Source organism: Ambystoma mexicanum, chromosome 8 (genome assembly GCF_040938575.1).
Source record: "Ambystoma mexicanum isolate Mex_15411 chromosome 8, UKY_AmexF1_1, whole genome shotgun sequence".
Lineage (NCBI taxonomy): Eukaryota > Metazoa > Chordata > Amphibia > Caudata > Ambystomatidae > Ambystoma > Ambystoma mexicanum.
In genome coordinates, this window is record NC_090929.1 from 1,174,119,791 (window position 1) to 1,174,143,535 (window position 23,745).

The following is a 23,745-nucleotide window of genomic DNA, read 5'->3' on the forward strand; positions in this document are numbered from 1 at the left end:
TGGCTTGTTGCAGATTTTTGGGGCAGTTTAATACTTGTTGGTGTATTCTAAATGTTTACTTATAATTGTTTGCTTATCTTCTATCTGTTGGCTTGTTGCAGATTTTTTTGTGGCAGTTAGATACCTGTTGGCATATTCTAACTGGTTATAGTTTATTATTTATACTTTCAAGTTATTCATCTATCAGTTGGGTTGTTGCAGATTTTTGGGGCAGTTAGATACCTGTTGGAATATTCTAACTGTTTATTTCTTGTTATATTTTAGTGGTATTGATTTATCTGTTTGGTTGTTGCAGGATCTTGGGGCAGTTCGATACCTGTTGGCGTATTCTAACTGTTTATAGTTTTCTAATTGAAGTTTTGTTAATGTTTATGCACAGATTAGTTATTAAATTTTGGTTTTAAGAATATTAAATAAGCATGTATAAGATTTGCTGGCAATTTCTGCTTTAGAGTAATGGTACTATTGTTACATTCGAACCATCCACAATTCTTTTTTATATATGCAGTGTAGTGACGTGCATTGGTTGTGGCTCCAGCGTGGTAGATTATACCTATTGTTGTGAAGGTTTTCTTACCAAGTGATACTGGACCATGTGTGAATCCAGTCAGCTTGCAGTTGTTTTTGGTAGCATCTGCATTGTAACGTAAAAGCATTACTATTACGTATTTACTATCTGTCTGTATTTGTAAGATGGAGTGATTATCTGAATTGCAGGTACTACATAATCTGCCTGGTTTATATTTTGTAAAAGTTGCTCAAATGGAATGGATTCACAGTTAGGTATGGATACATACATGAAGCGTTCATTAGGGATTTGTTCATGTGCCACCTGGTTGCAGAGAGTGCATGCATGTTTCCACATGTATGAAATCTGAAAGATTTAATTTATAGGTATGTTTTTGTTTTACAGTACTTGTAGTAAGTACATTAGAAATTCTTGTGGATGTCAGGATTGTTGGATTGTTGGTTGCATTTCTATGAAGGACTAACATTTGCAAACAAAATTGATCTGTATTGTGTAAGTAAATGTTGTCAATAATTGGTAGCATTTGGAATAGAATCTTTATTGCTACATTTGCATAGCAATTTATACCAGCTATATTTTAAAATTTAAATAGACCTGATAGGTCTGTGTCCAAGTCATTTGTTCGGAGTGTGTGTTGCTTCTTTGAAGAAGTACTTAAGTACTTGAGTTACTTTGAGTAGTAGATTCTTCTTCGGTCGGGGGAATTGATGAAGTATTTGCTTCTTTTACTTTCTTTGGAATAATTGCAGTGAGATCCTGTATCGTTTCTGTTTGAATTAGTTTTCTTTTACAAGGTTTTGCTTTTTGTGGAACAGGATAGGTTTTTAGTGGGGGTGTACAGTGAACGTAGTCTATTGTATTCTAGAATGCAAGGAATATCAGCATTTACTTTACTTGCATCAAAGTTGATTAGAAATAGTCAGTCAAGTGTACATAGGCGTGACAGTGTTACATAGCTCATGCCTTCTTTAAAGACCGTGCTCCCAATATCTATCAATGCTTTATCTAGGGTAAGACCTTGTGATTTGTGAATAGTGACATGCTAGAGTTAGAGAAAAGTGTTCTCTGCGTACATACATGTCTTTGAAAAGAAGGAATCCGGCTGTTGAGCGTCCTATCCTTTTAACTTCTGAGCGTTTGTCAAAGAGAATATTGACAAACTGAATGCTCTTGTCACGTGGGTATGTTTGAAAGCCAACAACTGTCCCAAGTGCTCCCCTAACTAGTCCTTGCTCCACGTCAAGGTTACATTTAAGCATTACTCTAGAGTTTAAAGATAATTTTAATATGTTCTCCAAACCAGCTGTGTTGGAGATATGGTTTTCTAAGGTATTTATTCTTGTTTGTGGAATGTGGACACATGGGTAGTGCCATACAATGTACGTCCAGTTTGTCTGTGGAGAAAATTTCAATTATTGGTAGCATTTCTTTTTTCAACATTGTTTCATTGAATTTTGAACAGCTTGCAAGAGTTGTCATCAAGGACATACAATTGACATTTTTGTGTGCTAATTTTTCCATGACATCAGAGGCACATGACTTATGGCCATAGGGTCCATGGATGTGCCTGGTTTTTAATAATGATTGTGCTTCTTGAGATAGTACGCCAACTCTAATACTTTTTAAAATGTTGGCATATGTGAGGTCTGCTGACTGAAACATGTTTTCTGTCAATTCTCTGTATTGGAAATGTAGCCAAAGGTTGACATTTCCTATGCTGCCAACCGTTTTACGGCAGAGTTTGTGCCCTAAGGTTTTAAAAATAGGTTCACCTTTCACTGGTGTTAATTGAAGAAGATCTCCAAAAACACTAATGTGTTTTTCTCCAAAGAGCTCTTCGTAGTCTGTTTTGAGTACCTCTTGTAATCTGAGGTGAAACAAAGCCAACATTAGGTTGGAGACCACGCTCACTTCATCTATTAGTAGCATTTTCATTTGTTTCAAAACTCTGCCTAGTTCCATTGCAGCTTCTGTAGGAACTTTGTAATAATATAATTTGTTTTGGTGTTCTACTGGAAGGAGTAGTAATCGGTGTAAAAGGACATTGCCTATGTTATAGGCAGCTAAACCTGTGGGTGCAGTTACAACAGCTGTCAGTTTGTTGTTTGTCAATTGTTGAAGGAACTTGCTGATGATTTTGATTAAGAATGTTTTTCCTGAACCAGCTTGACCATTGACGTGTAGCAGTAAAGTTGTGTAGTTTTGGCAGGTACAGTTTTTATTTTCATGTTTTACACCATGTTCAATTTGTTTTGTTACTTCTTGGAAAATGCTACACAGCTCATTGTTCAGTTTTGATTTCAGTACTGTGAAGTCTTCTGTATCTTGTTCATAGTGACACATGGAGCTTTCTACTTCTATCATAGCTAATTCTGCCTCATGTGCTATTAGTGGCTGCCCAGTGGTTCTTGGCTCCCTCTTACAGAAGGTTGACTACTGTCTGGAGTGTCCTCATCTAGTTGGGCCTGGAGTTCTTCTTCATGTTGCTGTTCATTGTGCAACATTGTTTTGTACCCTGTAGAGTTTACATCTGTTATAGTACTTTCATTTGCTTTGAAAGCGTCTTCATAGGTATCAGGTAATAATATCCCCATATATATGGTCGCCGTAAACAATATCGCCGTGAATGTGTCGTGGCAATATTATTTGGGTGACCATATATATGGGGACAGGGGCAAAAAAATAAAAAAAATTTAAAAGAAAAGAAAAAAAAAAAAAAAAGTTTGGGGGTTGCAGGGATGTCCCCCGCATGTTCCATGCAGTAATGTCGCCACAAAAAACGGCCATTTTTCGGCAAGATTTTTGCATGGCGAGATTTTTGTGGCAACATTATTACATGGAACCTCTTCATAGGAGTCATAGATATCTAGTACCTCTTCTTCTTTTCTCCATGGTTTAAAAAGTTGTAGCACGAACATGTAATATAGTTGATTAATTAAGCTTTATTTGGTAAGTTTCACTAAGCTGCCTTCGCAATTCGTCACTCTGTATCTACCTTTGTTTTCATCTGGTTTTCTATTATTTTTGCATGTGAAGTTTTGGGCTATGTGACACATGGTTTCCCAGGTGGTACTCCTCTTTGGGTAGTATTTGTCTAGTGAATTTTTTTTTCAAAATGTCTTAGCTGTTGGGATCATTTGTGGCTATTGTTTCTATGTCCTCATGTGAATTGAGAACTCTTTATCCAGATTTAGCAGGACAAAGACTTAGCCATACTATATTTTCAGATTTTCCATACAAAGCAGTACCGGTTAAACTGTCTGCAGCTTCATAGCAGCCACATTCTCTATGAGAGAGCATTTTTATGCCTAAGCTGTACAATTTCTCTGACAGTGTTTTGTCAGATGATACGTCATCCCAGAGGTCGTGAAGCTCTGTTTTTTCTGCCGTGGTTAAGTAGGCTGTGACATATTGTGCAACTGCAGTGGAATTGTCTGCAATTTACTGCACATTTATGTGTGCATTCCATAAGAGGGCAATGATTGCATTGTAATCATTGATATATTTTGCTTCTTCTGTCCTTTTTATGTAATATGTGTCCTTAGGTGATTTAACGTTGACACTATATCTAACTGAAGACATGAATTTGTTTACTTGACCTTTTGTTGTAACTGGTCTAGGGAAACCAAAGCGGCATTTGGTGTAGTATTTCCCTTTGTTTTTATATTTGCGACGACAATATTTCCCACATTTGTGTCTTTGAAATTGTAAAATTTGCGCATGAAGGTCAATATTTATTGTTTTTAAAGGAATTTCACAAGTGACATATTTTTCAATAAACTGTAAAACAGTGGCATCACTGTCTTGACCAAATTTAGGAGCATCTTTAATCCATAAAAGCATGTGGATATGTGGTGCCCCTCTGGCTTGGTATTCTTTTCTCCAAAAGAAGTGTTGCACTTCTCTGAGGGGATGAACTGTTTTATTACCAATAAAGTGTAGCATAGCAATGGCAATGAAGCGATGATGGAAATATCTTGAAACATTAACTGGATCTAGAGAGCAGGGTTCTCCAGGTGTTTGTATATCTATGTGTGTTTTGTTTTTGTTTGCTATGCATAGGAAATCATTCAAATCTTCCCATGCATATTCTGCACAACTTAATGCAACAAACCAAGTGTGTGGGCCAAGGTTTCTTATCATACAGCGTACATCTCTGTGACGTCAGAACCAGTATTCTTTTGTGCCACGCATGTTTGCTAACAGATTTGTAATGCTTGATTGTAGAACCTCATCTTTTTCCTGAATTTTTTGTAGTAATTGCATAGCTGACATATTTTGAAAATGGGCACCTGCTTTTAATGTGTGTGCAACTCCGTAGCATAGAGTTGCTAGTTCACTTTCAAAAAGTAGGTGGAATATGTATTCCACATTTTGTCAAAATCTGGGATCTTCAGAATACATTTGTAAAGAGCGGTATTCTGATGCTGTTATCTGAGTGGGTCTATCATCGTACCTTCCTCTTTTCCCAGTAGGAAAGAGTAGAGGAAAGGCACGTGCTTCTATACTTTTTTCCAATATGCTGATTGGTGATCCTTTGGTTTGTGGCATTTGGTACATTTCCAGTGCATCATCTATGGCTTTAGAGCGTAATGGATGGATTGTATAATGGTCTAAAATATTTGATACTGTAGCAGAATCTAGAAGTTGAAATTGACCAATTTCTGGTGACTCTTGAATTATTTCAGTGGTTTCCCTCAGATTCTCTTTAATATTAATTTCTTTGTAGTATTCATTATTGTCTTTTAGATATTGCAAGGCTTGTCTAACTTTATGTAAGTCCACAAGTTGTTACATTTGTTTTGTCTTTTGTAGGTACACCATTTACTAAGACACTTAAAGATTGATCTATTGGATGTTGCACTCCCTGCGTGTGTACATTTTCTTTCAGATCTAATGGTAAATAAACTACTTTGCCACGAATGCCTTTCACTAATTCAGAGGGAGGTAATTTTTCTTTTTTTTGGTTGAAGATGTATTATTGCTTGAAATGGGTGCACTGTTTGAATTATGATGCTCTCATATAAATTGAGTTGTTGCAGGGGTTTTGGTAGTAGGAATAATTCCATGTTATTTGTGATAGCAAGTGAAGGAGTTTGGTTGTTGTCAAGTTTTGCAGTGCAGTAACTGCAAAGTATTAAGGAGTCAGTAATTTCATATTTGTTTTCTGCTATGGGGTAGAGAGCTAATTCAAACCATTTGGAATCTTCATTGTCTTCTATTCTGTATGTTATGTCTACAGTTTTTGTGCTACTTTTATAAAAAGTTCTGCTGTGGCAACACACACACACCTGGTTTGGTACTTCAGCGGATGTACTTTTACATTTTTGTATTTCTTTTTTGTATGTGTGTAGTAGAAGGTTGCCATCTGTACAATTGTTGCTAGTCCGTTGTAAAGCTATTGCATTTTGTAAGTGGCTTTCACTTCCAAACTATTTTCTCTGGATATGCTCTATTTCTTCGAGTAGTTATTTGGCTTTACCATGTAGAAGATAGTTATTTACATTGGCTAGTGCTAAAGCAGGACTTTTAGCATAGTAGAGTTTATGGACCAGATTTCTTATAGTTGAATGATGTGTTGATATCATTGTGATATGATGGAAGGTGCTTTTGCAAATAGGTCCTGAAATGCAGGCTAATGAATGTCCTTGGTGATACTGAGTTTTCTAGTTTTCTGGGGATATTATGGTATTATTAAGTTGTTCATACCCTCGTCCACTGTTATGTATGGCAATTGTGTTTGTTTGCTTTTGTTTGTATACTTCTTCATTAAAATATGGTTCTGTGCTTGTGGTGTGAATCCATTCACCTCCATTTATATTTAAGAAGTTATTTTTGTTGACATTCTGTTTATTGAGTAGTTTAGTAGTTAATTTTGTTAGTAGTTTAGTAGTTAGTTTTGTTAGTGGTTTCATTCTGTTTAAAACTAAAATAAAAAACTTTCTTTTGAGAAGGATTGCACTGTCTGTGAGAGCTTCTAAGATTAATTTTCTACGGTAGGTTTTAAGGGTTGTGCATGATTTCTCTCCTGTTTTTAAGATTCTGAAGGACTCTGTGGCGGAACATTTTTTGTAAGTAATAGCAGTAGTGGTTGCTGAATTCTTGTTAATCGCGTTCTCTTTAGTTTTACATTTTGAAAGAGGAGGCAAAGTTCCTGTACTGGAAGCTTGTTTTGTTTCTCTTAATGACTGTATTAGCTGATTTGTTTGAACTTTTTTTACAAATTCTGCTAGAGATGGATGCTTATTTTGGACACTTTTATTTTGATTTGCTCTACTTCTGCGTTGCTTTCTACAGATTTGCTTTTTGCTAGGCATTCTTTGGGGTCTGTTGGAAAAAAAAGAAAGTATGGGTTGGGTTGTTCTGCAATGTATGACTGCTGTGTGCATGATTGTCTGAGTATGATGGTAAGGATGTATGTGAAGGTTTGTGATTGCGCAATGGCCAGCTACAACAAGTTGGGAAGGCTTTTCGTGTATTTGTGTGTTACTATACTGGGGTTCAGATGACAACAGAAAGCAAGCTAGTGGTGAGGGGGAGCACTAATACTAAATCAAATTGTATAGAATTAAAACAGTTCTTTGTTCTGCAATACTAACATTCCAGTGTGTTTGAATAACAGTTAGAACATTATGATAGTATTGTACATACTTTTTTGTATGGAAAGAGTAGGTTTCTTCTGGGTTGCTGTACGTACTTCGGTTGCTGCTGCTTTTCAGGAGAGTGGTCTTCACTGCAATTGTAAAAGAAAGAAGTTAGTAAATTTGTGTGTTTATAACACAGCGGTTGTCCGTGGACAACACATATTACATACAGGGATTTGTGGGTTGAGAGGCATGCAAATGAGACTGAGTAGAGCAAGGGATTGGTCAATAAGGTTTACTAGGTGTGTTGTGTAAGGAGAGAATTTGTCAGAGAGTCTTTTTCCTGAGAGAAGAACAGATAGCTATGGCTGTGTGTTTCAGAAAAAAGATTATCTGGATTTTGAGAGACTCATGGATAAATTGGTTGGTTGTGCATGCAAAATGCTGTGGAGTGGCTGCACATCTTGAATTCCCTCATGTGGAACTGCACTGGCATGGAGTGCTTGGAGTGAAGTGGCTGGATTTGGTACCACTTTGGTGACACAGCGTCATCCAGACATTATTATTATTATTATTAATTGTGGAGGGAATAGTTTAGGACATGTGGCTTAAACCTCTTTGCAATTTGCAATGAAAGAAGGACTTGGGAAGGTCTTGGACATGTTTCCAAATTCCCAAGTAATTTTTTCCCATATTGCGCAGAGACAAATGTGGCTGCGTTCTTCTTCATTTGGTCTACAAATGGAGAAAGCGAGGCACAATGTCAATAAGGCTGATTGTGCATGTCCTCTTTTCACAATGAAAATATTATGGTTCGTAGCACATACATTTTTCACAGAGATGGAGTACATCTTACTTATGCTGGCAATCAGATTTTTTTGCACCACACCACAAGGCTCTTTTCAGAGCCACCACTTCCTCCCATAGAAAAGTGCAATGGTTCTGATAGGACAGCACCTCCAAAAAATAAATGTCTGTGGACTGTCCGCGGACTTCTAAAAAAAATTCACAGAGCCCTGCACTATTTATTTGTCACTTCTATTTTTAAACTGTGAAAGGCAGCTGTGAAAAGAGATTTTTTCTTAGTTTTTTAACCATGACACACAAGGAAAGGAGGGGAAAGAAAGGTAAGGAAGGGGCACCAACCACTGGGATAAGAAAGGGCAGGTGGAGAGAGGAAGATGTAGGGTGGGCCTTATATAGGTAGGTAGCAGACCTTCTCATGCTCCTTTTACGCAGTCTCGAAAGCATTCTGAATGTTCTCCCCCCTGCAGAGTACTGCATCGCAGTACATGCACAATATTGTGACCCTCGAAAGATAAGGGTCAACAGCATCATAAATGGCTTGCGAGGCAGTTGGAGGGATGTGCTGTCCCACAGGAGTGTCACTTGTGGTGGCAGGAGCGGAAACGGAGGATGCTGCAGGGGAACTCAAGCTACTACGTTTATCGTAAGGTAGAACCTTACGAATAGCCCCACCGTGGAATTACCTTAGGTGTCGCTTCATTGATGTCGTACCATAGCTGTAAAAACCAGGCTTTCCATGACTCAGCACCATGCAGCACTGAGTGCAGATGACCTTATTCGCACAAGCTTTTGGGACTCCATCAAGAGTGGTAAATAACCGCCACACCCAAAGCTCACGATGAGTGCTGGTAGTAGGGAGGTCCACTACCTCATCCTCTTCATCTGTCTCCTCTGTATCCTCACGCCTGTTCTCCTCTGCAGGCCCTTGGGGAGGTGGTGGTGGTGGAGGGGGTGGGTGTGGTGATGTAGCTGAAGCAGCCATGGTTGCCATCTGGATAACAGCAGGCAGAAGTCACCAGCAATGCAGTCAATGCAGGTCTGAAGCAACGCTCTGTTACGTAGCCAGAAGCACAATGAGGAGCAATCCTAGGGTGTGGCCTTTTATAGGGGTGCTGGTGTGCACTTCGCAGACAGCCGTGCTGTCCGCGGACAGATCGAACACCAAAAAAAGGCTCAAAAAGTTTTTTAAAAGTATGTAGATCACCAGGGACATTGTCTGGGACATGTGCAATGGTGAACTCCTACTGTAAAATACCTTGGATTGTCCAAAAAAGTACTCTTAAAATGTTCGGGGACCCGGACAGTGTCCGCAAATAAGGACACACGCTCAGCGTGGGTTCGGTCACATGATAACATTGCGGACATGTTCACGAATGGTAAGGCTGTCCGTAGGGCACCAAATATGCATGTTCAGTTGTGCGCATGCGTGCAGGTGTTCTACGAACAGTGTTCTAGTTCCCAAACTAATTTAAAGTGCGACACATGTGCGACGGACAGTTACGGACAGGTGCTATGTTCGTAGGTCCCATGGGTGTGGTGCGCATGTGCATAGATATTCTACGGACAGTGTGGAAGATTCCGAATAAAATGAATGTTCCCCATAACATTGCAGATAGGCGGACGGGTTAAGTGTTCTACAGACATATTCATTCTGGTTGCGGACATTGCAAACAGGGGGATGTTCTCAGGACACTTTAATTTAAGTAATTACGGACATGCGAACGGATGTTGTGTCCTGCGAACACTCCCATTTTAATTACGAACAGTAAGAACGTGTATTGTGTCCTTAGGACACCTCCATTTTGGTTAATTACAGACATCCCGGACATCGAGTATGTTCTAAGAACAGTTCCATTTTGGTTGCAGACAATATGGACAGGTATAGTGTCCTTAGGACACCTCCATTTTGGTTAAATACGGACATCCCGAACATCAATGACATTTGTGATGTCATCTCTGATGTCCTGGGTGTTAGTCTTAGCAGTGCACTGCAGTGGCATGAGTTATGGTTGCTTAGCGTACCATAACTGGTGAATTTCAGGGGTTTTTCGGTTTTACTTGGAACCATAACGTCCCTTTAACAAAGTTTTTTCACTGAATTTCATAGGTTTTGAGTAGCACAACTTAACCATAACGTCCCTTTAACAAAGTTTATTTACTGAATTTATATATAAATATATATATATATATATGTATGTATATATATATATGTATATATATATATATATATATATATATATATATATATATATATATATATATATATATATACATATATATATATATACATATTTAGAGAGAGAGATAGAGAGCGGGTACCTGCTACTTACACTGTAATAAGCTTCTCAATGAGCAGATTCGCTTTTTGTAATCACTCAAGAAAAGGCCATACATTGCAGCATACAGCACCTGCTCAAATGAAGCAGCAAATACTTACAATGCGTGTCTTTAAAAACATATATTTTTAGGTGCAATTTCATGAAACTTAAAAAATACATATGTCCATTTCTAGCAGCATTGTGTGTAACATTTTTCTAAAGGAAAGAAAAAGCAGAAACAAAACATTAGTAAAACCTTTTTAAGTTGCAATAGCTTTGTGGAAATGTAATATGTTTGCAGTACATACATGCTTCCCAACATCACACACTCCAATCTGTAGGTGCTTATCACGTCTTCAATTCTTTCTTTGCATTCTGTGATTTGTAATTCCACTTCTCCCATTAAAGAACTCAAACTACAAGTCCCAGAATGCAAAGGAAATTGCTTTTGAAAATGTTTCTTTTTAGGAGCGTTTTGATGAACGTTAAAAAAATGCATATGTGTATTTATATCAGCACTGTATGTAACCTTTTTCTAAAAGAAGGAAAAAGCAGATGCAAAACATTTCTACAACATGTTAAGTGCCACTTGGTATGTGGAAGTTTATTATGTTGGCAGTGCATGTATACTTGCTAATATAATTCATTCCAATCTGTAGCTGCTTATCCATTCCTCTACAATCTGGGACTTGTAGTCCAAGTTTTATAATGGGAAACGTGGAACTACAAGTCCCAGAAAGCAAACAAAAAACTAGGAGCTACAGATTAGAATGAAACATGTTGGCAAGTATGCATATACTCCTAACATATTGTAAGGGCTCACTCCCCATTCTACCCGGACAAACATATAATAAATGACACATCCCAGTAGGGAATTCGACTAAGATAACAGGTTGCAAGGATAACAAGCCTTTATGTAGAATTGGCATCCAGAAAACTCTGCTGCCTCGAGAGCGCTATGTAAAACATTACAATTGCACAAGATTATAAAGCAAAATATCGTCATCACAATATAGGTTACAAAGCTGGCACATGACTGGCTGGAGAGTGATGTCCTATATGGCTCTGTATGTGCTGCTTCCTCAAGATAGGTTGCCCAGTGGTGGGAGGGTGTGATCCAGCGGCCTGTTTCCGGATGGGGTGAGGGTTTGGTCACAACGAGATAGAGTTGACACTAACTAAGCTAGCATGAGAAACTATCATTAGACATATAATAAACAACAATCACTGGTATACATTTGAGTACATTTTGCCTACCTATAAATTGCATATACATGATTACATCATCTTTCATTGGGCCTTTTATGAGGTACGCGCTTAGGGGGCTTCCTCCGTGATAACCTGGGTGATTGTGTGGCTCTCAGCACATCAAGGCAAGTGGGAAGTATAATGACGTATGTTAGTTTTAGGACCCAATATACTGCGACAGAGGTCTGAATTTGGTGGGGGCACTCTGGGGTGGGCTGCACAGCAGGGTCACACTTCTGGTACATCAAGAGAATACCTTAGGAGGGCACAGGGTTAGTTTGGCAGTATTTTTCCAACAGCTGCCGTGAGAGGGCAGGAACAGGTTTGTAGAGATGGATGAGTTACAAGTCATGGCTCAAGCCGGTTCACACACGGGACAGGGATCTCGGGGGAAGAGTGAGGAGATACATTTTATTATTTGTTTCAATTATCCCTGACTCATCCGTGAGAAAGGGATTTGTGAAGCGTCAGACAGTGGAACGGAAGATGGGGGCCATGAGCGCGCTGATCGCGGTGCTGCAGAGAGGAGAGAGGTTTTTTCGTAGTATCGGAGTGCGGCCTAGTCCAATGATGGAGTCAAGGGCACAAAAAATGGAAGCCAAGTGTATCTCGCAATAGCCCAACCTATGCTAATGGTAGCATAAGGGCAATGGAGGTGTCCCCCGCTAGTGCGTGAGCAAGTGGTTCAATTCATATGGAATGTACAAGAAGGGCCCTTCACTCCCTCACATTCCCCCCTTTCGTTACATCTAAAGTAACAAACTAATCCTTACGACTATTTTCATTCCGATAGTTCTCTGCTTCCTGCACTGCTTTGTCCCATGCAGGAGTTCCTTTTATTGGCATCCAAGCCCTACAAACACTTCATAAGCTCTGACCTCTTCTGGCATATTCATCAGGTGTGCATGTCATGTATATTCCCCCATCTCCATCCAGGTCTACCCAGACCTCTCTATACTACTGTAATTCTCATGGCTCTTTGATTGTGGTGTGATATAAATTGTCCACCCTATCCCCAGGATAGTGGTATACTGCTGTCATGTGATACTTAGAGGGACCAGACTCCCCATTTTGGATCTGTGCATCTTTCATATTTTGTACCCTTGTCGATTTGCCCACAGTTACCATCATCATTGTTGAACTAGGCATTGATTTTGCACACCATCGAAGTCCCACCTGGTACACACAGAAAAATATCAACATGAAATTGATGAGTGGGACAAAAATGTTCATCATGATGCTGATCCAAGATGGTATCCAATTAAAGATGTTGTCAAACCGGGTGCTTGGCTCTATTGCTCCTTCCTTCCACATTCTTTCCCCCAAATTGTGCACCGCCGAGATGACGTGGGAGAGGGTCCCATTGTCCGTGTACTCAGAAGGTACAGCAGGCACTCCCGATTTTTTGGCAAACACCGCCATCCATTGCTGTGAGGAGAAGCAGGACGTACCGGTTCTGCATGGTCATCAACCGAAGGGTGCGGAGTTCCATCTTCATCACGTTAAATCCTTCTTCAGTGTCGTTGGCCAGTTGGATCAGCTCCCAGCAGACGATCTGCAGCCGTTTGGCATTTGCTGGCACCAGAAGGGAAGCAAAGACTGTCTCAGCAGATTTGAAGAGCTTGCATTTATCTGGAATTTCAGCCAGGAGTTCTGATGACTTGCTGGAGATATTATTGGATGACCTTCTTTTGCAGGACACTCTGTCTTGTAGCTCGTTTTCAGACCGAATGTCGTATGTGGCGGCCTCCTCCATTGCTGCCTGCGGTGCTACAGATATGTAAACTGAATTTTTATCCTTTGATATGGCTTTCTATAATCACCATCAATGCCGAATGCAGTGTGGCCATGGCACAGTTACCCCTCCACGATGGAGGGAGATGCAGGTATGCTTGTTTGCCACATACCCAATAAGTTTCCATTAGTGCTGCCGTTTCTTTTTTCATATCTGGGATGATCATTGTTTTGTAGCACTGTTTGTTAGAACCCATCTGTACTTTCCCTTCGCCGTGGAAACAAAGTTCATGTACCATTTTTGTCTGTGTTTTGATGGGTTTTTTGAGAGCTGTAACCCACTTGAGTTTTGTGATGTGTTGAGACCAGATTGTAGTGCATGTCTCTTTGACCCATTGAAAGTTCTCCTCAGTTAGACCTTGCAGTGCCTCTGATTTACATGTGATGGTCTTGTTGTGTCATTTGTTTTCTGTGAACTGTGTCCCTTTGATAACAAAAAATGGTTCCTTGATGCAGATCACTCGTTGAGGCTTACTTGTGCAGGTATTTTAATTCTGAAGCATTTCTATTGTTACTGTGTGTGACTGGAAGGTGCCTCGAATCCTACACAATACTAGATGCATCAAACAGTGGGCATCTAATATAGGTTCTTCTTGGGGTATAAGGACTTTGGGCGTGCCAGAGGCATGGGCAATGAGAGAGCAAACGTAACAGCTCTCATTTGTTGCTTGTTTAGCTGTTGCGCTCATGTCTGAGTACCATTTGTTAGATTGATCCGGGTGGCAGGGGTCTTCGATCTCGTCTAATCCCAGACCATGGTATACATCATAACCCTTCCCTCCTGTCCTCCTTTTTCACCTCCTGCTCCCCCTTGACCATTATGTAGCATTTCTACTCTCTGGTACTTTATAGGAAAAATATCTGACCATGTTTCATCACTCGGTTCATTAGTATTTTGCCATGACCGTGGTATTAAAGGATCATGGGTGGTTGGGGCATTAGGACTAAAGGTCATATCAGTGTCATGTGAGGTAGGTTCCTTGGATGCGTGTGTGCTTGTATATGGCAACTCAGTTGTACCGAACAGGGAATAATCACCATTGTAATCACTGGTTTCATCATCAATATCGTACCCCATAGCAGCATATGTTAGAACGGGGGTCTTGACAGTTCGATTTTTATACAGCATTGTAAGATTAGCATTCAGGGAGGTATATGTGACCAAATGGTCTTAACTCCGGCCCATATGAGGCTTGATCCTTTCTGTATCAGGTGTACCCCACTTCCCCCCCCTTTCATATCCCCCAATATGAAAGTCATGCTCCAATAGAGGCCAAGGCAAACTAACATTACAGAAAACACTATCCCAACAAAGTGCAGGCTACAGTCATAACTGTAATACCTATTAACTCTATTATCTACTCTATCACTATCTAAATTGGAATTGTTGTTTGTGAGGCCCCTCCTCTCCGTCATGTTTCCACCTGAAGGGGCGATATAATATATATATATATATATATATATATATATATATATATATATATATTACATGGACGCAGTAAGTTGGTGTTTCCATAGGAAGAACATTTTTTGGGCGGCTTATAACTTCGCTCCCTCTGGACGAATCCTCACCAAACTTTGCAGAAAAAGTATATGGCCCACTCTGAATGTGAATGAGGTTTGGTCCAGGGGGGGAAAAGTTATAGGGGGGATCCCAAAACTTTTGTTTTTTCCCATAGACATAATGGGAAAAAACTTTGTGCACGCCTACAGCCCAAACCGCTGGACGGATTTATACCAAATTTGCGGCAGGAGTGGGGGCTTGGTCCCAAAAGCATGCTTTTGCAAATTTGGTGTAAATCTGTCCAGTAGTTTTTTTTAAAAATGACCAAAATGTAAGGCAAAGAAATTAGTGATATCTCCGTTCGCTCCACGGACGGACTTCCCAGTTCGCTCCACGGACAGTGCCCTGATTGGCCGAGTGGCTTGCGTGATGTCTGCGGACATGCAACGTGTTCGCTGAGTGGACGGCGTGGTGCGTGAAGCGCGTCAGATTTTCTGTGGCGCCCGCCATCTTGCATTCGCGGATGACCGTGGACAGCGCAGTGAAACTTGGATTAAAAATTGTATTTAGTGGAGTGTGTTGGTGTGTAAGAGTGTTTGGGGAGGGTTTGGGAGTCTGAGATAGGTTCAATGTTCTGTTTTTTTTATGTGCTAGACACTTTTGTTGTGTTCGATTTGTCTGCGGACAACACAGCTGTTCTGAAATGGTCGTAAATAAACAGAATGGATAAGGTGTCAAGTTTAAAGTGTTCTAAGAAGACTCATCGGGTCCTGGAATGTTCGCAGGGGGTGTCCTGAAGACGTTGTCTGTATTGTTCGTTGTCAAGCTGAAAGTGTTCTAAGAACACTCGCAGTGTCCTGAAATGTTCGTACATAAAGAAAATGGGGGTGTTCTGAAGACGTTGTCCGTATTGTTCGCTGGCAAGTTGAATGTGGTCTAAGAACACAAGCGGTGTCCTGAAATGTTCGAAAATAAACAAAATGGGGGTGTTCTGAGGACGTTCTCCTTATTGTGTGCCTGCTTAGCTGTATCCAATGAGGGAATGGCACAGAGAATGAAGTGGAAATGGTAGAAGGGCTGTCCAAGAGTTATGCGGTCTGCGGACAGGACGTGCTACATCTGGGCTTTTCCAGCAAATCCAGCATGGAAAGAAGACTGTAGGGATCAGCCAATCAGATGTTGAGGTTGTGGATTTGTGTTCAAAGAGACTGTGTGTAGTGAAGATGGCAGAAGTGGAGAAAGTCAGGGTGTTGGTGCTCGGAGATATGTTTGTGCATGGTTTACAACAGTATGTTCTATGCAGGCATGTTGCAAATAATTTTGATGTTAAAGGAGTGGAGGTGGTGTGGAGCACTGTGCCTGATTGCAATGTACAGGGAATTGTACAAGTTTGTCAAGATATGGGCAGGATCAACAGTCCCCATGTGATGTCATCAGTGATGTCATCAATGACATTTGTGATGTCATCTTTGATGTCCTGGGTGTTTGTGTTAGCAGTGCACGGTGGCGCGAGTTATGGTGGCTTATCTTACCATAACTGCCGAATTTCAGGGGTTTTTCGGTTTTACTTTGAACCATGATGTCCCTTTAACAAAGTTTTTTTACTGAATTTGATAGGTTTTTAGTAGTGCAACTTAACCATAATGTCCCTTTTAACAAAGTTTTTTCACTGAATATATATATATAATATGCACATTTTCTTTTTCCATTAGATCACACACATCAGTATTTACATATTTTTATATTTTTCCACCAGTAATCTTTTAGAGTTATGAAAAAACCTTTGGATAGGCATTAAGCCAATTTTTCTGACATTCACTTTTTGTTTTTATTCTTTTAACTTGCAGTAAAATAATGTTGACAAAAGTACATCTAAGTAGAAAGAAAGAAAGAATAGCGAGAGAGAGAGAGAGAGAGAGAGTTCATTTTTCCCCTTTCTCATTTTTATCCCAAATTCTGTTTCTCTATAATAGGGGATAGCAGTGTCTTGGCTCTGTTGCTGATCACTCTGGGGTGTTGTACTGTTGTGTGCTCTTCTTACATCAGAAAGGTGCACCCAGTATTTTAACCCCTTAACTTTCACAGCGTGCAATAAATCACTTCGTAAGGGCCATGGAATCGCGGGGAGTTCCATCTCCACACGAAACTGCACACATATACATTATCTCCTGGCATTAGCTGTCCTGTGTTTTATCTGTCTCCCTGTCTTGTGTGAAAGGGGGTGCTATCTGCCTTGCTATACTTCGCACTGCACGTGTCAATTGGGTAAGGTATTCCTTGAATTCATCCCCTAGCACTGTGGCACTTCTGTGAGCGTCTGAAGCTCTTCTCACTGGAGATAGTGGCGTATGTATGTGCCGTCCCATCACTATTCCGTGCGGGCTCAGATGGTGGTCCTTACTTGGTTGTGTCCTGAGTTGGAACAGTGCTAGAGGCAAGCAATACACCCAGTTCTTTTTAAGTGTGTGGCATAGTTTTGACAATTTTCTATATAGCAGGCCGTTGATTTTTTCTACTAACCCGTTAGCTTGGGTGATAAATCGTACAGAGTTTATGTTTTACCCGTAGCAAGGTATCACTTCTTTGAAAAGGTAATTTACAAAATGGGTGCTTTTATCTGACCTAATCACATCACATATGCCCAATCTAGAGAATACTTCCCTCACCAAAAATTTCACTGCACACTTTGCATCTGGGTGGGCACAGGGTCCAGCTTCCACCCACCATGTAAAGGGGCATACTATTGCAATGAGGTATCTTACTCCGTTGCATCTTTCTCCCATATCGGCATAATCTATCTGTAGTTCCCTGAAGGGCCCTACAGGGCACAGCAGGGTTCCTCGTAATGTTCTGAGTGTCATAACTGAACTGTATGTCTAACATGTTGTGCATTCTATTGTTAATTTCGACCAGTGCTCCTGTAAATTGGGGACAAACCACTCTTCTTGAATGTCTGCTGAAATATGTTGTTTGGTTACATGTGTTGGAAAATGTAGTTGTTGAAATGCAATCTGTAACAACTATATGGGCATTACAACCTTTCCTGTCATTTCTTGTCACCATATTAAATCTGGGGTGATTGTTTGCACCCTCTTTTTCCCCATAAGTCTTGCTCTTCAGGGAGTGCACGTTTTTGTAACTCTATTATCTGCAGCATGGGGGTGCAGTTGTAGCCTTCATCTTGTGCTTCTTGGGCGGGTGTTTTCACAACGCATTCTAGCAGTTGAGGGACATTAAAATATGCTGCTTCTTTTGTGGCAGCGTCCGCTGTCGCGTCTGCGAGTGAAATCGCATCTGCGTTGTTGGTGTGTGCCTGGCACTTTACCAATGCCACTTCTGGTGGTTATACTAGTGCTTCAATCAAATCATTCAATAGTGCTGCATGTTGTACAGGCAAGTCGTCTGCTCTACTGAACCTTCTTCTTCGCCATCATGACAACCCGGAGTGCACCGTTGTTGACACACATGCTGATTCAGAGTAGATTGTTACTGGCATCCTTTGGCTGTATACAATGCCTCAATTAATGCAATCAATGCTGCTGCTTCTGCTGAGTAGTGTGATGAGAGGTGTTTCTGCACTATTACTTTGTACTCTTTTCCTTCTATTCTCACTACTGCTGCACCTACATGTTTTTCTCCTGTCTCACTGTCAATCGATGTTGACCCATCCACGAAGTATATCCCCCCCTCGAGGGTATTTTCCCTTGCTTTTAGTATGTCATCTTCTTCGCCTTCATATGTGGTGCAATCATGTGTTTGCATATCTTCTACGGTAAAGGGCTCTGTAATAAATGTGGTGGGATTTACAGTTTTACATCTGACCACATGGTCGACAAACAGTGATTGCTCTGCATACAATGTTACAGAGCAACCCATCACTATGGTGTCGCTTTTCTCTATTGCAAAGGCTGCTGCTGCGAGGGCTTGTTTGCACGCAAAGTGGCCCTGCATCAATGAGTCTAATGTGCTGCTGTAGTAGGCCAATGGCTTGTGGCCTAACAATGCTTTCTGTGTTAAAACTGCTGTCATCAATATTCCATTACAGTGTGAAAAGAGGTAAAACTCTCATTCATAGTCGGGGTTCTCTAAAACTGGTGCGTGTGTGATGAGGTCTTTCTATTTAAAATATGATGTCATCATGTCTTGGGTCCATTTTATTGGGGCGCTGTTCTTTTGTGCTTCTTTTAGCCCTTGCAGTAATGGGCATGTGTAGGCCACATAGTCCAGTATCCATGCACGGCAATAATTACATATGGCAAGAAATGTTTGCATGTCCTTCACTGTCTTGGGTACTCTGTCTGGTGTAATTCTTTTAACATCTTTTGAAATCAATTGCCCCAGGTATAACACTTCTGCTAGGCAGTATTGACATTTGCCCTTATCTACCTTGTACCCCTTTGTAGCTAGTAAATTTAGCAATGTTATGGAATCTGCACTGTTCTTCACTCTCGCTGCAGATGAGAAGATCATCCACGTATTGGATTATTGTGCTTTTCACATTCACATTACCAAGGTCTTCATGCAACATTCTATTGAAAATGCTGGGGCTCTTGCAAGTACCCTTGTGGCAATCTACAATGTTCAGATCTGTTTCCCCCCAGTGGGAATGCTGTAAGATATTGACAACTAGGGTCAAGTGGCACTGAGAAAAAGGCATTTTTCAAATCTAGAACCGTGACACATGTGGCCTCTTTTGGGATACTACACAAAATTGACGCTGGGTTAGGCACTAGAGGAAATTCCTTTTTTATGACATCATTAAGTGGGCGGAGGTCCTGTATCATTCTCCAAGCCCCACCCCTTGCTTTCTTGATCAGATAAATTGCTGTGTTACAAGGTGAATTCGATGGCACGGCACTATTATACCTTGTTGTGATAATGCATTTACAGTCTCTTTTATTCCTTCCTCTGCCTTACTTCATAATGGGTATTGCTTCACTCTGGGTGGAATTGCACCTGGTTTTAGTTGTATTTTCACGTCCGTGACCGCTTGCAAAAACCCTACATCATGTGGGCCTCTTGTCCACAATTCTGGCAACACCTTTTCCATATCTTTGTCGAGTATAGTGGGTGGAGTACTGATGCTGACCATGAGGGAGTTGTGTATTTCTCTGTGCTGAATCATTATGTCACATGGTACACTTATTTCTATTATAATTTCCCCATAAGTATCATTGTCACTAAACAGCTCTTCATCAGTCAAATCACGCAAAGCTATGTTTGGGTCTATGCACAACACTGTTCTCCATTCGAATCCATGTGTGTCCAGTCCTATTACCGCGATATGTTTTCTTGAAACCCGTACCCCTCCCAAATCAATAGACAATATCGTGCCGGGTACAACATCTAAGTTTACAATTGGGAGGTACACAAAATCAGATGCACTCTCCATTCCTTCCGTGTTATCTCAGGTACCACTCTAGCAAGGACCCGTATCCCATAAATTAATATGTCATATCTATGGGCACTCCTCTCACTGCAATTTCGTTTGTCATAGTGCTGATCATTAACATGGCTCTTACTGGACATACCCCTGGAGTGGAGCATACTATCCCTCTTTCTGTGAAGGAGAGGGTCATATTCAATTTAGTCAGGAGATACCTTCCTAACATATTTATGGGTGAGTCTTCATGATATAGTAGGGGTGCTCGCACTGTCTTTCCCCCCACCATTATGTCTAAATCTTTTGTGTAAGGAACTTTCAAAATAGCCCTAGAAAACCCCTGCATTTCCAAATTATTTCCTGAAAGCGGGAAGCGGTTTTCCATAAGGCACGATTTTTCAGCTCCCGAGTCCACCATGAAGATGAACTGTTTATTGCCTATCTCCGCACCCAACAGTGGTTTCTCTTCTGCACGTAGGGTAGTTGATAGGACTGGACACGCAAGTGCTTTCTGTGGGCTGTCCTAATCTGTGTATGTGTCTGTTCCAGGGACGGGAAGACATTGTCCCCAATTACAGCTGTGCCACGGAATGGTCCTGGCGCACCATTTGCAGTTGTTACAAAGATATTAGTGTGTGCGTTTCCTATCGTATTCTGACGCGCCACTTGTGGTTGCATACCTTGCTGCTGGGGTTGCTACCTAGGTGGCATTTGTTGGGTTCTCTGTGGGTACTTGTTATAGCATTGTTCTTGCTGCCCACTTCCACCCATTGGTAATCCATAGGGACGGCCTGGGTGTGGGTGGCCAAATTGCTGTTCATTTCCTATGGGAGGGGGCCCTTAGTAAAATCCCATCCGTCACATTCGGCATTCTCTAGAGTAATGTCCCCACCTCCCACAATTCCAACATGATCCCTGGGGTCCCCCCCTCATTCCTTGTCCTCTAAACCCTCTATTTGCCGTTTCCACAAATCCTCCACTTTTCCCTCGGTACCCACCTCATCCTCTTGCGGGCCTGCCCTGCCATTGGGGTCCTTCATATTGCTCCTCTCCCACCCATTGCTCTTGTCCGTTTGTAGACCAAGTTGCTGCCATCCTCGCTAGTGTATTTCCTGACCCCACCTCCCCGTCTCCCTGTCTTTCTGCGGTAGGGCTGAATTAATTGCCGCGACCTTCACTCATTTATTCTGAACCAACTTTGCTTTGTCTGCCAACCTTCTCTGTGCTATCTCCATTTCCCTATTTTTGATCCTTCTACAATGATGCACTTTTATGCTCTGAATCTCTGGCCAGCCTTTGGGTTCTAGCCCAGCTATTTTATCCAAGGCCTTCTGTACCTCTTTCGGGAGCCCTCTCTTAATTATAAAGTAAAACAGGACGGTGGATTGGTCCCACGCCGTGCCCGTTTCTGATCTCCACAAGTCCTGCACCGAAGGATGAACTGCACAGACTCCTCCTCCTCTCCCATAGTGCATTGCATTACTAAATGTAAGTCTGGGGTGTCTGGGATGGTTCTCCGCAATGCATCCCACACTTGCACCCTCACATTGTTGAATGACGACTCATCATGGCGGTCACAGTTTTTTGTTACTCCCGGGAAACCGGCCTTCACCCACACCCCATCTGCTTGGTCTCAAACTGCTGACACTAATAAACTTTTTACATCCTCTATAACCAAGGGCACCCCTGCTGTGTTCTTTTCAAATGCGTGTATCTACTTCCCGCCACACCCGAAAGTGGAGGGAGCAGTTTGAACAAGTTGTTTTTATCCATCTATGTCCATGGTATGTAGTGAGGCCTCCCTGCCCCCTTATGTATCAGGGGCATCTGTACTTTAGCCTTACTTCCTTTTTTACTTATCGTTACCTTCTTTACTTTGCTTAACAACTTGTTTTCTAACCTCTGCCTCAGTCTCCCTTGCCATCTTTGGAGCCCTCCCCCATCACCTGGGTCTTTCCATAATGGAAGCGACAAACCTGCCACTGCTGCTCCTTCTTCATATTCATCTAGATCACTCCAAACTTCATCTATCTCCCTATCCACCTCTCCACCTCCTTGTCCCTATCCTGCCTGGTCGTCTGTTGGTTCTGCTTGTGTACTGGCGAGTTGTCTTTCGAAATCCCCAGTAAGCCGTGCTATATTTACCGGAGGGGCACTGGTGGGCCCGTATAGTCCTCTTGGATCATAAGGTGGTGGGGCTGTAGCAGCTGCGGTTGTCGGGGCGCTTGGCGCAGGAACGTACATAAGATCACTGTATCCTACAGCGGGCCTAGTTAACAATGGGTTAAGCCTGGTGAGGTAATTTTCTCCTATTTTTACTGTACACTCTCTTGCTGTAACTCCCTCCTCCCCATTGGGGCTGTTGGCCCATCCGAGGATGCGTCCTGATTTGCGACACTGCACGGGGATGTCCCTTTAAACATCCTCAATAAATCTAATATTTCACACCTGTTTTCCAGTTGTTTACCTTGATGTTTTGCTAACAATTGGGTTGTTACAAGATCTAACACTCTTTTCTCAAATGACCCTCCTTCCGGCCTAATCTGGGATGAGCCCTCTCGCTTTATCTCTGAAAGCCACTGTTCCTGGTATTTCTGTATTTTGTAGGGGAGGTGTTGACAAATATGAGCTAGCAGAGTATTTTTTCCCATGGCTCACTTCCTAATTTTTTGTTTTTTGTTTTTACTCCTCTACTTGGTGTACCACACAAAACAACTGAGAGGACACCTTTGGTTATTCTTACCAACACCTTCTAGCCGCACCAGGCTAAATCTCAATGACCTTTTTTACTTACACTTTTTTCAGGAACCACGAAACACACTTTTCATCAACACTTATTCCATAGACAACATAAATACACACATGCTTTATCGATAGACCAACATAATTAACTTCAACAACATTGAACTACCCTCTGGTTTGAAACTCCCCTTTGTTTTTATTCTAGTCTTCTTATTTCTTACTCTTATTTTTTCATTCACTCCCCACTTCTGAGCCCCCGCAGGCTGCCCTCTAGAAGAATTCTGCTCATACAGAAAAAGAATATTCTAAATTACTACTCCAAGCCTACTAAGTACATGAGACACCGACATTTTATTTTCTTTATCTTCACTTATACCCTGCACTGGTTGAGACAATGCTATGCAGAGCCGCCTTCTACCCCCCTTCAGAGCTAGGATCCCGTATTCCTTTTATCTCTTTGTCCACAACAACCTAATGGCTATATAAAGGATAGATAAGAAAAGCCTAACAGTTTCACTCACACAGTCCCTTGAGTCAAAATGTTAATTCCTGCTATACTGTCACCCCTATCTTTACACCAACTAGTTCACAATGTTTCCCCTCACTTGAGAATCTCTCAACCAGTACTCATGTGTCCGGGGTGGTCCGAGAGCCTCAATCACCGTCTATCCACAATCAGGGCCGCACCTCAACCAAGCCGTGACCCACCTTGGTGAGCATTTGGGTATTTGCAAAGATGACAGGGACCCTTGGAACCTTTCTTTTTTGTGTGCGCACTGGTCGACCGCAGAGGCAATGGTTTTGCTGGGGGCATCCCGGATCTCGCTGCACGGCAC